This window comes from Papio anubis, chromosome 9 (assembly GCF_008728515.1).
Source record: "Papio anubis isolate 15944 chromosome 9, Panubis1.0, whole genome shotgun sequence".
Classification (NCBI taxonomy): Eukaryota; Metazoa; Chordata; class Mammalia; order Primates; family Cercopithecidae; genus Papio; species Papio anubis.
In genome coordinates, this window is record NC_044984.1 from 27,208,575 (window position 1) to 27,226,605 (window position 18,031).

Below are 18,031 nucleotides of genomic sequence, written 5' to 3' on the forward strand. Positions count from 1 at the left end.
TTGTAGTTGATTGGCGAGAGATCAGGTCAATATGGCAGATGAGACAAAACTTCATGGCTCAATTCGTTCAATCTTTGAAGCATTGGTTGTGCAACATGTGATCAGGCATTGTCATGGACAAGAATTGGGCCCTTTCTGTTGACCAATGCTGGCTGCAGGCATTGTAGTTTTCAGTGCATCTCATCAATTTGCCAAGCTTACTTCTCAGATGTAATGGTTTTACTGGAATTCAGAAGGCTGTTGTGGATCATACCAGCAGCAGACCACCAACCAGTGACCATGACCTTTTTTTGGTGCAAGTTTGGCTTTGGGAAGTACTTTGGAGCTTCTTTTCAGTCTACCTACTGAGCTGGTAATTGCCAGTTGTCATAATATCCACTTTTTGTTGCATGTCACAATCTGATTGAGAAATGATTGTTGTTGCATAGAATAAGAGAAGACAACACATCAAATGATGGTTTTTTTGGTTTTCGCTCAGCTCATGAAGCACACACTTATTGAGCTTTTTCACCTTTCCACTTTGCTTCAAATGCTAAATGACTGAGAATGGTCAATGTTGAGTTCTTTGGCAACCTCTTGTGTAGTTGTAAGAGGATGAGATTTGATGGTTGCTCTCAATTGGTTGTTGTCAACTTCCAATGGCCAGCCACTGTGATCTTCATCTTCAAGGCTCTTATCTCCTTTGCAAAACTTCTTGAACCACCAATGCACTGTACGTTTATTAGCAGTTCTTGGGCCAAATGCGTTGTTGATGTTGCGAGTTGTCTCTGTTGCTTTACGACCCATTTTGAACTAAAATAAGAAAATTGCTCATATTTTCTTTTTGTCTAACATCATTTCTGTGGTCTAAAATAAACATAAAATAAACAGCAAGTAATATGTCATCAGCAAAAGAACATAAAGTGATAAATGCCCATTTAAATGGTGTATGACATAACCACATTAATTTAAGAATGTGTTCTAACATCAAACAGCGAATTCCAACAATGCAAAAACCGCAGTTCCTTTTGCAACAACCTAATACAAATGAAAATCTACCATTTTCAATATATTTCACCTTTATGGCTGATTAACTTTAATGGATATAATAACAATAGAACTTTATTTAAACTATATATTTCTTGTAAATTTGGGCATATAAAATTTCTTGGAGGTCATTTAAGAGTTTAGGTGTCTAATAGCTGTTATTTCTTTTAACCTGCTTGAAAAGAGGAGATAATGACACCTACCATTGATGAGAGTTATAGTCTTTAGTAGGTTCAAATTTTGCTTTTGAGTCCCTGTTATTGGTTGATGGCACACGTGTTTAGGTATCTATCTCTAAGTATATGTTGATGTGATGACTAGATTTTTAAAAATAAATAGTATTTTCACCATATTAATATGAAATAGGCTGGTCTTCTGCTGTTGAAACTATTATGAGTATCAAATTTATAAAAGTCACAAGAATGTCGTATATAAATGGTCAGGTAGATGTACATTGCCTTTGTTAATACTTAAATAGAGTACTCTATTTGGATAGTACTTAATGCTTCTCAAATTGTAGATGTAAACTTGGGCAAAGTACCCTTCAAACCTCTAAAGTGAATAATTCTGTTTATATACAATGATACTTATTTTGTGTGTACTCTGGAAATTATTATGGGGCTGTTTATTTCCTTTTAGGATGCTGAGTCAGCTTCTGGCAAATTATATATTTGTAATCTACTGATACCTGTCAATAAGGTGCTAAAAGGCTTTTTTGTAAATGTTTCTATTTTATGATTTAAATAACAGGCAAAGAAAAGAAAGAAGATTTTAATTTCAAAATACATAGTGATTAAGTCAAAGATTATTAATGTACATTATAAAAAGATTAACAGCAAGAGTGTCTTGGGCATATAGATACAAAATAGTAAGAACAGAAGAAGCCCATTCAGAGAATAAGACATAAAATCTGCAACTGAAGAAAAACTAGCACACATAGAAGTAAGAGAACCGAAAATAATGCTGGTAGCTTAAATGAATGCAAATTGTGGCAAGCTTTATATTGAAGGTTCAAAGAAAGAGAAGAAAGAACAAATAGTTGTGTTTCATTTTGCTAATATTCACATACTGTAACTAGATTTCCCTTTATAATTAACTGGATGAGTAGAAGGGGACTTTAAAGTAGTTTTGTTTTACTTCATTAAGTTTTGTTTTCTACTGGCAGTAGGATATAGTTAAGAGCTTATTTCAGGACTGTTGCTTTTATTTTATTCTTTTAATTGGCATTGTTAAGTCACTGTATATATGCTAGCTAGTCATGTTTTGCTTTCTCTTTAGGCATTTAATGATAGAACAGTAACTTCTGTTGTTGATATCAATTTAAATATATGTTTTATTGAAAACATTAGTTTCTTAAAATTCTTTTTGAAGTTTTCGTCTCTTTCTCTCTCTTTTAACTTATGCTTTTCCTATTTGGTTCTCTGTATTCTGTTTCCTTGTCTGTATTTTTTTTTTTTTTCTCCAAGAGACGGGGCCTTGATCTGCCACCCAGACTGGAGTACAGTGATGTGATTATATTCACTGCAGCCTCGAACTCCTGGGCTCAAACCATCTTTCCACCTCAGCCTTCCCAGTAGCTGGGACACTGTGCTCACCTCCTTGTCTGCAGTACACCTGGCTCTTTGCCTGTATTTTTCATTGTTTGTTTACCTACTAGAAAAATAACACACACACATGCCCAAAATCTTAACATGATTTTAACTTGCATTTTTAGTGCTTGTGGAGTGGAGAATATGAGCTTGAGCTTTAAAGTCAAACAGACGTGAATTCTGATCGTGACTTGACAGTCTTCTAGTTTGTAAAATCTTGTACTTTACAATTAAACTCAGAATCTTAGATTCTTCATTTATGAAATGGTTGTTATAGAGAGGATGAAAGTAAGTTGACACAAAAAAAATATATTTTACAGCACCTAGACCATAGTATGTACCAGGTCAATGACAGTTCTCTTCCCTTTTTTCATTTCACTTAAGAGAAATTTGAGCTATTCTTTTTCATCATTGATATGCTTTGGCTCTGTGTCCCCACCCAAATCTCATCTCGAATTGTAATCCCCCCATGTCAACGGAGGGACCTGGTGGGAGGTGATTGGATTATGGAGGTGATTCCCCCCGCATGCTGTTCTTGTGGTAATGAGTTCTCACAAGATCTTCTGGTTTAAAAGTATCGCCTTTCCCGTTCTCTGTCTCTGTTTCTCCTTCTGTCTTGTGAAAAAGGTGCCTGCTTCCCCTTTGCCTTCTCCTGTGATTGTAAGCTTCCTGAGGCATCCCCAGCCATGTGGAACTGTGAGTCAGTTAAACCTGCTTTCTCTCTCTCTCTCTTTTTTTTTTGGTTTCGCTATTGTTTCCCAGGCTGGAGTGCAGTGGTGCGATTTCGGCTTACTGTAACCTCTGCCTCCTGGGTTCATGCGATTCTCTTGCCTCAGCCTCCCCAGTAGCTGGGATTACAGGCATGTGCCACTACACCTGGCTAATTTTTGTATTTTTAGTAGAGATGGGGTTTAGCCATATTGGCCAGGCTGGTTTGGAACTCCTGACCTCAGGTGATCCACCTGCTTCAGCCTCCCAAAGTGCTGGGATTACAGGTTTGAGCCACCATGCCTGACGTAAACCTGCTTTCTTTATACATCACTCAGTCTCAGGTAGTATCTTTATAGCAGTGTGAGAATGGCTTAATAGAGTCATGTAAAAAAAGATATTTTAAAATGAAAACTATTCATTGTCTACATTCAGCACAAGTTTTAGGGTTATCTGATTCTAGCCCTGTTCACTGTCTTTGAGTTATTTTACATTTACAGCTCTTCATGTGTTGTAGGAACTGATAGACTTGAAATTCTGATTGACTCTGCACCTTTGGAAAAAAGCAGTTGCACCTCCATTTGCAATTTATTTCATTTGTTCACTCTCTATAAATTTGCCCTATTTTAAATGATTTTTCCTTTGAAGTGGTTATAACATTTGCCTGGTTCCCTCATTGTATGAGTAGAATAAAATCTTTAATATATATCTACTTTATCTCTCTGAGAGTCAAGATTTTATCTTTTTTTGAAAATCATATTTTGATATTTAAAATATTTCCAAGAAATTTCTACATGAAATTTTTAAAATAAATTGATTTATTGAACACCTTTGATGTACAGCACACTAATATTTTTATCATTTCCTATTTGGAGTGTTGCAGTGGTGATATCAAACTACAAACAATGGCAAGTCTTTCCATGATCTCTAACAACTAAGTACTTTAGATAACAATTTATTTATTTTTTATTATTTTAATACCAATGTGATATTCTCAGGGTGAGGTTTTCTGATATAAAGGATTGTTCTGTATCTTACATTACATAGTGTCTTGAATATAGTGCTACTGTACGATTGCATTTTGAAAAAGTGATTAGATAAATGAGTCCAATAAAGAACACAGGCACTGTTTTCTTAAGTGTGTCATTATCTTCTATTGAGTTTAAAAAATTTCTTAAGGATCTAGTTTCCAGAGACTCAGGAGCCAAAAACTACCTCAGCAGAAACCTAACATTTTAAAATGATGTGTTCAAAACATACCACGTTAGCTTAAGGTGTGATATAATTTTTTTCTTCCACTTCAGAAATTGCATAGAATTTTGTTCACTCAGTGTGAGCAAGAGTTAAAAGAAAAAAGCCTTTTATTTTTAAATAGTAAATTTGGATAAAAGATACTATGATTTTGGAATATTCCTCCCATATTCTTCAAGCATTTTAGACTCCTTATATCATTTTTTATTATAGTTTACTTCATTAATTTATTTCTACTTTCATTTATTTTTGGATGCTGTGAGATTTTATTCTTGCTGTGATATTAAAGAAGCAGTGGGGAATGAACATTTTTTTAATTTTATTTTTTAAATTTTTAATTTTTTTAATTTTCCCATTCAAAAAGTTATATTTATGTTTGTATTATATAATTTTGTGTTGACTATGCTAGCAAAAGGTTATGAGGTCTGTTCCTCTGCATCTCTTTTAGAAGTGGAAACAATTTTTTTTGTCATTTGCATAATTCTGAAATTTGATTATTGCAATTTGTAGTATACAGGGTTATCCAAACAGCCCTCTGGAATACTGTTATTCCTCAAAGAAACAAGTAGGGGTGAGGTCTTTATTTATAGTATGCCAATAACTCTAGAAAATAATAAAAAATAACTAAAATGGTAGAAATTTTATCAACGATGTGATCATTGTATTAAGGGAGTGATCGTTTGTATTTCCCGTGTTCCTCCATCTTGGCTTTTTAAAAGCTATTATATATTTTTCCTTCAGTTTCCAACCTAGATGTCTTAGATACATCCTCAAGTCCATTCTATTACATCTATATATCTATACATATAATATATAAACATATACATTATATATCAAGGGTCATTTCCTGTAAGGAACCCTTCCTTGGGTTAGAAACAATGATTTTCTAAACACTAACTTTCACTGTTTTCTGTAAATTTTAAAAGAAATGTGTACGCTTAGTTTCAATTTTTTTTAGTAACAGATCTTCATATTTAGATATGCGATTTGGATCTCCATAAGCACTTGCAAATTTTTTGTTTTCCATAACAGTGACTTCCCTACATGAGTGATTTTCAAAGGTGTCAACAATGAGCATTGAATAGGAAGATGTGGATTCAACAACATAGACCAGAAAATACATTTGGGGATCAGAGGTGAAATGACAGTTTATGAAAGCAGGTAGTCACCAGCCTCTAATGTACCTAAAAGATGAAAGAATGGGATTAAAAATGAGGACCCGCTTTGGTTGAATGAAAATTAAAGGCCAAAACTATTTTCTGAGTTACAAGTTATAAAAATCATTATTTTATTGGCATATTCCTCTTAAATTATTTTAATCATTAATAGATAAACAGGTTTATTTTTTGCAGTATAGGTAAAAGTGCATGGCTATTTTTACCCATTTCTTATTTAGAATTAACCAGAATTATTATGTTTATGTAAAATGAAACAGAAATGACCACAAACAGAATTACTGGAAAAAATAATTGCATACTGTTTGGAAACTTGGTGCTCCTTCGCCTTTGTCATGTTTTGACATAGTTAGCTTTTTGTGCTTTAGAAGAGGTCTGTCAATGAAAAATGATATGTCCAAGTGACTTGCTAGTTACCCTTACAAAGTTAAAAATGAAGAACTGCCATTCATTGCACTTTTGATTTGCTTTGTAGCTGTGAAGGAATATTGTGCTGACTCTGTATTCTCTAAATCTTAGAAAACCAAGGATTTCACATTTAAAATGAAGCAAATTGTATATACTCCTGCTTCAGCCTTAAAAGCAAGCAAACAACCAACATGTCCAAAGAAACAAAATTTTATAGATTTCTACTTAAAAAAATTTTGGCTGTGTTTTCGTGGAAATAGGTTGTGTTGGGCACACCTGATTTCCTGCCTTTGAAGATTTTGGGCATGAGGACTGACACTATACAATTTTTAATAGACCAAAGAATACTGTAAGCACTTTGAAACTTAAAAAATTGTACCTTGACTAAGTCAGAAGATAATGTTTTACATACTAAAATTTGTAATTTTAAAATTATGTTTATAATTTCCCATTTATTAAGCACACACATTTAAAACATGTATACCATCATTATTATACAATAATATTTTGTGTCTATATATGTGGACAATATTTACCAGGACAGATTTTTTTCTAGGGGTTGGATGTTACAGGGCAGTCACGTTAAATTAGTGAAGCTATGTGAATTGTAGCATAGCAAAAAATGTAGAGGTTTTTCTGAAAAAAACCTAGTTCTCACTTAGAGGGAAATTATATGCTCTCTTTTCTTTCACAGATGCTATTCATTTGTTTTCTCATTTTATATAAAAAATTGGATTTGGATTATGAAACACTTAGTAAACATAGTATCAAATTCAACAACTTTCTGAAAATTTCTCTGATACCTCATAAATTGAAAGTGCATATGAATAGTAAGCACTTTACCTTCAACTTTCCATATGTTGTATTGGTCTGATTAGCAGGATGCCAGAAAGGCTTGCATCTCTAAATCTTGTGTTTACTGGTGTGTTGCTGATTTTTTTTGTTTTTTGTTTTTTTTCCCACCAAGGCTAGTTGGCCCCTGTTAGTCTTTACTTTGAAGCTAGATCCTTTCCTATCTTAACCCAGAGCATGCTTTGATTAGGGGTTAACGTGACTCCTGGGGGTTGTTTATTCCAGTTAGAAAGGATATTGAAACAAAAGTCTTTAGAAGTATATTTTTAAGCAAGTATAGTTATTTTTATTTTTTCTTTGTTATATTTAAAAATAACACACATGAATCTGCTATTTAACTTAAGAACTAGAGTGTTATCAATTTCATAATTTTTCTTCTGTCCTATCCCGTTGCCTTTGTCCCTGGAGGAATCACTGTCCTCAATTTTATGTTAGCATTTCCTTGATTTTGTTAAAAAAAAAAAAAAAAAAAACGAAAACAACAAAAATTTGTGTGTGTGTGTGTGCGTGCGCGCGCATGCGTATATGTGTGTGTGTGTGTGTGTATATATATATGAGCTTTGCTTGTTTATGTGCTTTATAAAAATGGGTTCATACTGTTTGAAATCTTTAGGATTTATATTGCTAACCCAAATTTTTGTCTCTGAGATTCAGTCATGTTGTTTCATATATCTGCAGTTTCTTTATTTTCACTGCTAAATAATTGATTATGCTACAACTCAGGTACCCATTTAATGTCAGTGAGTATTTAGGTTTTTGCCACTTATTTGCTGTTATTAACAGTAACTGGTAGGAACATTCTGATATATATTTTTAGTGGTAGCAAGTCTTTATTTAGCAGTTTTGCCTAGGGAAGGATTTTGTTGAGACCAAGTTATTTTTCCTCTGATGAGTAATTCTTTAGATGTGTGTTTTTTTTAATTATATAATTTCCCCTTTGCTGTTTCCTCTTTACTTTTATTGTGACTTACAGAAAAGCTTCAAGAAATGGACAAATAATTCCCATATATACTTCCTTCATTTTCTTCAAAGGTTAACATTTTACCTCATTTGCTTTATCATTTTCTTCTTTTTCCTTCTCATTTTTCTTATTCTTCTCAGTATTTATTTAGTGTTCTTTTGGTTCTTACACTGAGGGCATTCAGTCAAGATACTATGTCCCAAAGTAACTTGGGTTAGTTTTTACCCCTCCCTCTCTCATACTGTGTTATGTGATCAGGTTATTCATTTGCAAGTTCATTTGTTGTTCTTTGTAATCTGTTTAGGATTTCTCATTCCCCTGCCTGTTGATTTTGTTTTTCTTTTATTGAGTATGTGAAACATTAACATGGTGCCAAAAGTTGGGAATTGTATTAAAATCTATATTCAGAGAAGAGAGATTTCTTGCCGTTCATTTCTTATCTTTCCACCTCATTCCTGCCTATCTTCCACTATCCTGTTTGTTTTTGGCTTTATCCTTCATACATTTCCTTTACAGCAAATAAGTAGATGTACGTATCTTTGTCTTTTCATATATTTAAGGGCCTTTTGTATGTTTTCATTTTGGTAAATTGTTCACATCTTTTGCTTATTGTACTATAGGATGTTTTTTATTCTCTTAACCTTTTTTTCCCCCTAGGTTTTAAAGGTTCTTTATTTATTAGGAATATTGGCCCTTATCTGTGATACATGTTATACATATTAGTTTTTTTTTCTAACTTGTTAGTTGGTTTTTATATTTGTTTTGACAGAAAAAACATCTTATATATTCTGTAGTGAAATTAGTCAGTCTTCCCTTGTGTCGTATCTATAATCTAGCCATAGTTAGAATGCCCTTTCTTATGTCTAAGGTGAAGAAGAACTCACTCATGTTTTCTCCTAGAATATATGATCTCATTAAACTTTTTAGATCCCTGATCCTATTTGGAGTTTCTTTTTGTGTATGATATGATATATGAGTTTAATTTTATTTAACACATTTTTTTCCAAACAACTAATCAATGTTCTGTCACTGTTATGTTAACAAGCCTATCTTTGACGCAGTAATTTGAAACGCTGCTTTTATCACATACTTGCTTCACACATACTTGGATCTATTTTTGGAGTTTCTGATATGTTCTTCTGATCTGTTAATTGTTGCACCAAATAATCTACTATCTTATTTATAGAGGTTCTATAACATAATTTAATACAGCAAATTTTGATAGTAGTATGTTTTAATATAGTTTAATTTAGTAGATTTTAATAAGAGGGAATGGTATTCCCCATATAGCTTTTCTCTTTTAGTGTTGTTCTTTTCTTTCAAGTTCACTTTTTTAATGTGGCATTTAATGCCCATTTATCTAACTTCATTATAAAAAACTTACTGGGATTGTATTAAGCCTATCTGTTAATGAAGAGAGTACTAGGGATTTTTGTGATATTTAGATGTTCTATCCTATTACAAGAGATATCTTTACCTTTGTTTAGGTCTATTTCTTTGTCTTTCAAGAGTGTTGTAAAGTTTTCTTCACATTTCTTGCTAAATTTATTCTTAAGTACTGTATCGTGTCTTTGTTGCAGTGAAAAATAGTTATTTTCTCTACCATTACATTCTCTAAATGGTTATTGTTTTTACATATGAATTATATTGGTTTCTGCTGGTTAAGTTTATGTCCTCTACTCTACTGAATGCTTTTATTATTAGAGTTAATTTTATATGTATTCTCATGATAGAAACATGAAATTGTTTTCACCTTTTTTCTGTTTTTATGGTGCTATTTCATTTCTGTTGTTTAATTGCATCGATTTGTGCCTTTAGTACAATGCTTAAAAGTTAGAGAGTTAGTAGGCATCCTTTTCTTACTCCTCATCTTCATGGAAACACCTTTAATCTTTTCCCATTAATTAAGATGCTGCCTTTAGGGCTGAGGTTTATATATTTTATTGTCTTAAGTATCCATCAGTTTCTATTTTCTGATTGTTTTTAACTGAAATGGGTGTTTAATTTTATCACAGGCCTTTCCAGAGTCTAGAGATAATCATACAGTTTTTATTTTTAAGTTTGTTAATATGGAGTATTAATGAATTCTGTAATAGGTAACCAGTCTTGCATTCCTGGAGTAAGTTCTGTTGGTTCACTGCATATCATTTTAATATGGTGCTGGATTTATTTTGTTAATATTTTATTTAGAACTTATACTTCATTATTTATAAATGATACTCTAATCTGAAAATCTTGAATTTTTCTGATTTTTAATGTCTTTATAAGGTGTTACTATTACTGTTATGTTAATTGTAGTAATGCTAATGAAGTTTTCCTTCATTTTCAGTGTTCTTCTCAATTTTAGAATATTGGGTTTATCTAGTGTTTGAATTTTTGGTAGAAATCCCCTTGAAATAATCTGAGCCTAATGCTTTCTTTGTGGGGTAGTTGCCTAACTTTTATTTCACAAGAAAATTTATTTTTGAGGTTTAAAAAAATATTTAGTCAGATCAACTTGTAGAAACTACATTCTTTACGAATTTTTTCATTTTTCTACATTCTTTGGTTGATTTACTTAGAAGTCTGTAGAAGAACCTTGTTGCTTTCTTTTATTTATTATACTTTATGTTCTAGGGTACATGTGCACAATGTGCAGGTTTGTTACATATGTATACATGTGCCATGTTGGTGTGCTGCACCCGTTAACTTGTCACTTACATTAGGTATATCTCCGAATGCTCTACCTCCCCCCTCCCCCTCCCCCACAACAGGCCCCGGTGTGTGATGTTCCCCTTCCTGTGTCCAAGTGTTCTCATTGTTCAGTTCCCACCTATGAGTGAGAACATGCGGTGTTTGGTTTTCTATTCTTGTGATAGTTTGCTGAGAATGATGGTTTCCAGCTGCATCCGTGTCCCTACAAAGGACATAAACTCATCCTTTTTTATGGCTGCATAGTATTCCGTGGTGTATATGTGCCACATTTTCTTAATCCAGTCTGTCATTGATGGACATTTGGATTGGTTCCAAGTCTTTGCTATTGTGAATAGTGCCACAGTAAACATACATGTGCATGTGTCTTTATAGCAGCATGATTTATAATCCTTTGGGTATATACCCAGTAATGGGATGGCTGGGTCATATGGTATTTCTGGTTCTAGATCCTTGAGGAATCACCACACTGTCTTCCACAATGGTTGAACTAGTTTACAATCCCACCAACAGTGTAAAAGTGTTCCTATTTCTCCACATCCTCTCCAGCACCTGTTGTTTCCTGACTTTTTAATGATCGCTATTCTAACTGGTATGAGATGGTATCTTATTGTGGTTTTGATTTGCATTTCTCTGATGGCTAGTGATGATGAGCATTTTTTCATGTGTCTGTTGGCTGCATAAATGTCTTCTTTTGAGAAGCATCTGCTCATATCCTTTGCCCACTTTTTGATGGGGTTGTTTGTTTTTTTCTTGTAAATTTGTTTGAGTTCTTTGTAGATTCTGGATATTAGCCCTTTGTCAGATGAGTAGATTGCAAAAATGTTCTCCCATTCTGTAGGTTGCCTGTTCACTCTGATGGTAGTTTCTTTTGCTGTGCAGAAGCTCTTTAGTTTAATGAGATCCCATTTGTCAATTTTGGCTTTTGTTGCCATTACTTTTGGTGTTTTAGACATGAAGTCCTTGCCCATGTCTGTGTGCTGAATGGTACTGCCTAGGTTTTCTTCTAGGGTTTTTATGGTTTTAGGTCTGACATTGAAGTCTCTAATCCATCTTGAATTAATTTTTGTATAAGGTGTAAGGAAGGGGTCCAGTTTCAGCTTTCTACTTATGGCTAGCCAGTTTTCCTAGCACCATTTATTAAATAGGGAATCCTATCCCCATTTCTTGTTTTTGTCAGCCTTGTCAAAGATTAGATGGTTGAAGATGTGTGGTATTATTTCTGAGGGCTCTGTTCTGTTCCATTGGTCTATATCTGTGTTTTGGTTACAGTACCATGCTGTTTTGGTTACTGTAGCCTTGTAGTATAGTTTGAAGTCAGGTAGCGTGATGCCTGCAGGTTTGTTCTTTTGGCTTAGGATTGTCTTGGCAGTGTGGGGTCTTTTTTGGTTCTATATGAACTTTAAAGTAGTTTTTTCCAATTCAGTGAAGACAGTCATTGGTAGCTTAATGGGGATGGCATTGAATCTATAAATAACCTTGGGCAGTATGGCCATTTTCACGATACTGATTCTTCCTATCCATGAGCATGGAATATTCTTCCATTTGTTTGTGTCCTCTTTTATTTCATTGATCAGTGGTTTGTAGTTCCCCTTGAAAAGGTCCTTCACATCTCTTGTAAGTTAGATTCCTAGGTATTTTATTCTCTTTGAAACAATTGTGAATGGGAGTTCATTCATGATTTGGCTCTCTGTTTGTCTGTTACTGGTGTATAAGAATGCTTGTGATTTTTGCACATTGATTTTGTGTCCTGAGACTTTGCTGAAGTTGCTTATCAGCTTAAGGAGATTTTTGGGCTGAGACGATGAGGTTTTCTAAATATACAATCATGTCATCTGCAAACAGGGATGACCTCCTCTTTTCCTAATTGGATACCCTTTATTTCTTTCTCTTGCTTGATTGCCCTGGCCAGAACTTCCAACACTATGTTGAATAGGAGTGGTAAGAGAGGGCATCCCTGTCTTGTGCCAGTTTTCAAAGGAAATGCTTCCAGTTTTTGCCCATTCAGTATGATATTGGCTGTGGGTTTGTCATAAATAGCTCTTATGATTTTGAGATATGTTCCATCAATAGCGAATTTATTGAGAGTTCTTAGCATGAAGGCTGTTGAATTTTGTCAAAAGCCTTTTCTGCATCTATTGAGATAATCATGTGGTTTTTGTCTTTGGTTCTGTTTATATGCTGGGTTACATTTGTTGATTTGTGTATGTTGAACCAGCCTTGCATCCCAGGGATGAAGCCCACTTGATCATGGTGGATAAGCTTTTTGATGTGCTGCTGGATTCGGTTTGCCAGTATTTTATTGAGGATTTTTGCATCGATGTTCATCAGGGATATTGGTCCAAAATTCTCTTTTTTGTTGTTGTGTCTCTGCCAGGCTTTGGTATCAGGATGATGTTGGCCTCATAAAATGAGTTAGGGGAGATTCCCTCTTTTTCTATTGATTGGAATAGTTTCAGAAGGAATGGTACCAGCTCCTCCTTGTACCTCTGGTAGAATTCAGCTGTGAATCCATCTGGTCCTGGACTTTTTTTGGTTGGTAGACTATTAATTATTGCCTCAATTTCAGAGCCTGTTATTGGTCTATTCAGGGATTCAGCATCTTCCTGGTTTAGTCCTGGGTGAGTGTATGTGTCTAGGAATTTACCCATTTCTTCTAGGTTTTCTAGTTTATTTGCGTAGAGGTGTTTATAGTATTCTCTGATGGTAGTTTGTATTTCTGTGGGGTCGGTGGTGATATCCCCTTTATCATTTTTTATTGTGTCTATTTGATTCTTCTTTTCTTCTTTGTTAGTCTTGCTCGTGGTCTATCAATTTTGTTGATCTTTTCAAAAAACCAGCTTCTGGATTCATTGATTTTTTTGAAGGGTTTTTTGTGTGTGTATCTCCTTCAGTTGTGCTCTGATCCTAGTTATCTCTTGCCTTCTGCCAGCTTTTGAATGTGTTTGCTCTTGCTTCTCTAGTTCTTTTACTTGTGATGTTAGTGTGTCAATTTTAGATCTATTCTGCTTTCTCTTCTGGGCATTTAGTGCTGTAAATTTTCCTCTACACACTGCTTTAAATGTGTCCCAGAGATTCTGGTATGTTGTATCTTTGTTCTGATGGGTTTCAAAGAAGACCTTTATTTCTGCCTTCATTTCGTTATGTACCCAGTAGTCATTCAGGAACAGGTTGTTCAGTTTCCACGCAGTTGAGCAGTTTTGATTGAGTTTCTTAATCCTGAGTTCTAGTTTGATTGCACTGTGGTCTGAGAGACAGTTTGTTACAATTTCTGTTCTTTTGCATTTGCTAGGAGTATTTTACTTCCAACTATGTGGTCAGTTTTGGAATAAGTTCAATGTGGTGTTGGGAAGAACGTTTATTCTGTTGATTTGGGGTGGAGTGTTCTGTAGATGTCTATTAGGTCCGCTTGGTGCATAGTTGAGTTCAATTCCTGGATATCCTTGTTAACTTTCTGCCTTGTTGATCTGTCTAATGTTGACAGTGGGGTGTTGAAATCTCCCATTATTATTTTGTGGGAGTCTAAGTCTCTTTGTAAGTCTCTAAGGACTTGCTTTATGAATCTGGTCCTCCTGTATTGGGTGCATATATGTTCAGGATAGTTAGCTCTTCTTGTTGAATTGATCCCTTTACCATTATGTAATGGCTTCTTTGTCTCTTTTGATCTTTGTTGGTTTAAAGTCTCTTTTATCAGAGACTAGGATTGCAGCTTCTGGCTTTTTTTGTTTTCCATTTGCTTGGTAGATCTTCCTCCATCCATTTATTTTGAGCCTTTGGGTGTGTCTGCACATGAGATGGGTCTCCTGAATACAGCACACTGATGGGTCTTAACTCTTTATCCAATTTGCCAGTCTGTGTCTTTTAATTGGAGCATTTAGCCAATTTAAACTTAAGGTTAATATTGTTATGTGTGAATTTGTTCCTGTTATTAAGGTGTTAGCTGGTTTTTTTGCTGATTAGTTGATGCAGTTTCTTCCTGACATCGATGGTCTTTACACTTTGGCATGTTTTTGCAGTGACTGGTACCTGTTGTTCCTTTCCATGTTTAGTGCTTCCTTCAGGAGCTCTTGTAGGGCAGATCTGGTGGTGACAAAATCTCTCAGCATTTGCTTGTCTGTAAAGGATTTTATTTCTCCTTCACTTATGAAACTTAGTTTGGCTAGATATGAAATTCTGGGTTGAGCATTCTTTTCTTTAAGAACAGTGAGTATTGGCCCCCACTCTCTTCTGGCTTATAGAGTTTCTGTGTAGAGATCCACTGTTAGTCTGATGGGCTTCCCTTTGTGAGTAACCCGACCTTTCTTGCTGGCTGCCTTTAACATTTTTTCCTTCATTTCAACTTTGGTGCTCTTCTCGAGGAATATTTTTGTTGAGTTCTCTGTATTTCCTGAATTTGAATGTTGACCTGCCTTGCTAGGTTGGGGAAGTTCTCTTGGATAATATACTGCAGAGTGTTTTCCACCTTGGTTCCATTCTCCCCGTTACTTCTAGGTACACCAGTGAGACGTAGATATGATCTTTTCACATAGTCTCATATTTCTTGGAGACTTTGTTCGTTTCTTTTTACTCTTTTTTCTCTAAACTTCTCTTTTTGCTTCATTTCATTCATTTGATCTTCAATCACTGATACCCTTCCATCCTGCTGATGGAATCGGTTACTGAAGCTTGTGCATTTGTCACGTAGTTCTTGTGTCACGGTTTTCATCTCAAGCAGGTCGTTTAAGGGCTTCTCTACATTGGTTATTCTAGTTAGGCATTTGTCAAATCTTTTTTCAAGGTTTTTAGTTTCTTTGCGCCGGGTTTGTACTTCCTTCTTTAGCTCGGAGAAGTTTGATCGCCTGAAGCCTTCTTCTCTCAACTCGTGAAAGTCATTCTCCATGCAACTTTGTTCCATTGCTGGCGAGGAGCTGTGTTTCTTTGGAGGAGGAGAGGTGCTCTGATTTTTAGAATTTTCAGCTTTTTTGAACTACTTTTTCCCCATCTTTGTGGTTTTGTCTGCCTTTGGTCTTTGATGATGGTGACATAAAGATGGGCTTTTGGTGTGGATGTCCTTTCTGTTTGTTAGTTTTCATTCTAACAGTCAGGACCCTCAGCTGCAGGTCTGCTGGAGTTTGCTTGAGTTCCACTCCAGACCCTGTTTGCCTGGGTATCAGCAGCAGAGGCTGCGGAAGAGTGAGTATTGCTGAACAGCAAATATTGCTGTCTGATCATTCCTCTGGAAGCTTCATCTCAGGGGTGTATCCGACCGTGTGAGTTGTAAGGTGTCAATCTGCGCCTAGTGTGGGATGTCTCCCAGTTAGATTACCCAGGGATCAGGGACCCATTTGAGCAGGCAGTCTGTTCGTTCTCAGATCTCAAACTCCATGCTGGGAGAACCACACTACTCTCTTCAAAGCTGACAGACAGGGATATTTTCATCTGCAGAGATTTCTGCTTCCTTTTGTTTGGCTATGCCCTGTCCACAGAGTTGGAGTCTACAGAGGCAGGACGGCTTCCTTGAGCTGTGGTGGGCTCCACCCAGTTGGAGTTTCTTGGCCACTTTGTTTACCTACTTAAGCCTCAGCAGTGGCGGGCACCCCTCCCCCAGCCCTGCTGCTGCCGTGCAGTTAGATCTCAGACTGCTGTGCTAGCAATGAGGGAGGCTCTGTGGGCATAGGATCCTCCCAGCGAGGCACGGGATATAATCTCATGGTGTGCCATTTGCTAAGACCCTTGGTAAAGTGCAGTATTAGGATGGGAGTAACCCGATTTTCCAGGTGTTATCATGGTTTCCCTTGGCTAGGAAAGAGAATTCCCTTCCCCCTTGCACTTCCCGGGTGAGGTGATGCCTCGCCTTGCTTCGGCTCTCGCTCATTGGGCTGCACCTACTGTCCAGCACCCACTGTCCGAGAAGCCTCAGTGAGATTAACCCTGTACGTCAGTCAGAAGTGCAGAAATCACCTGTCTACTGGGTTGCTAATGCTGGGAGCTGGAGACTGGAGCTTTTCCTATTCCGCCATCTTTGCACCACCCAACGTTATTACTTTCTAGTTTCTTCTGTTATAATAGCTATATTCTCCTTATCATTTAATTTTGTATATTTGAGTTATTTCCCTTTTATTGTTAGCTACTATTTTGTTTAATTTTCATTTGAAATCCAGGATTTTGAATAGTTATATGTACCCTTTTTTCTTATTAATCTACTTCAGTGATTGCAGTATCTTTATTATTTTCCTTATTCTACGTTTTAAATTTTCTTTTTTGTTTCTTTTTTGTTTGAGCTGGGAATTTAATTTATTGTTTTTTGATTGAAGTGTTCCGGGCTATGAAGTTTTGTTTCTAATCACTGCTTTAGATGTTTCCCATTTATTGTTATGCAATGGTTTGTCACTATTTCTTAAAAATCTTGTAGTATCTTAACAGACAATGGAAAATTAGAATTATTTTGTGCTTGAGTGAATAATGGAATAGATATGAAAAGATTTCTAGAAAAGCTTGTTTTGAATGTTGCCAACTTAAAACTTCAATGACAATTTCCATTTACTGAATGCTTACCATGTACCTGTCACTGAGCTAGGTGGTTGGTATACATTATCTCATTTAAGCTGTACAACATCATTTTGAGCTTTATTTCCCCATTTTCACAAGAGGAAACTTTGGCTTAGAAGAGTTATTGTAATTTGCCTAAGGCTGCATAATGCATAAATTATTAATGTTTGAATTTCAATCCATTTCTGACTCTAATGCCTATGGCTTTTACCTAGAGAATAATATTGTGAGGTCACAGAGGTACTGAAGAAACATGGCATTGTCAGGGAATGTTAGTAATACTGTGTGACTGGAGTGAAGTTAGCACTTAGTGGTATCATTTCTGGCTTGAGCAAATGGTTTTTTGAGGTATTATTAACTAGATGGAAAACATGAAGCAAAACAGCTCTATATAAGATGATAGGCAGGTTTGGTATATCTGTTGGACACCTGAATGAAACAATCTGGTAGTAAGGTGAGTATAGATCTAGATTTCTGCAGAGTGATTTATACTGGAGATGTATTGAGTATCATTAGCTTAGAGGTGGTAATTTAAATAATGGATTTTGAAAGTGGCAATCCAGAATATTCTGTGCAGTGAGAAGATCAGCAGATATATGAAATAATGAAACTTGAGGTTTATTGGAGAAAGAGTCTGAAAAGGAATCAAGAAAATGGTATTCAAAGTGTTAGGTAGAAATATAGGAGATCTTGTGTAACAGGGACCAAAGGAGGAGTTTTAAGAAAAATGGAGGGTGATTATCATGTTCTCTGAAGAACTGAAGAAAGATAAGATCAGATGTGTTTATTTAATTTAATAGTATCTAATATGACAACTAGTATCTTAAATCCAGTGGAGTGAT

At 35.4% G+C, this 18,031-nt stretch overlaps 1 protein-coding gene across 19 annotated transcripts in view; it reads left to right on the forward strand.

The window, feature by feature from the left end:
- CCDC91 (coiled-coil domain containing 91) overlaps positions 1-18,031 on the forward strand; it is a 375,497-nt gene that overhangs the window by 98,211 nt on the left and 259,255 nt on the right. Inside the window, exon 1 of one of the 19 annotated variants that reach the window (XM_021922144.2) lies at positions 16,948-17,643. The exons of 17 other annotated variants lie outside the window; for them this stretch is intronic. The gene's annotated coding sequence lies outside the window, so the exon portion shown is untranslated. Of the gene's footprint in view, positions 1-16,947; positions 17,644-18,031 lie in introns of those variants that run through there. One more of the 19 variants, XM_021922139.2, reaches the window with a different exon arrangement.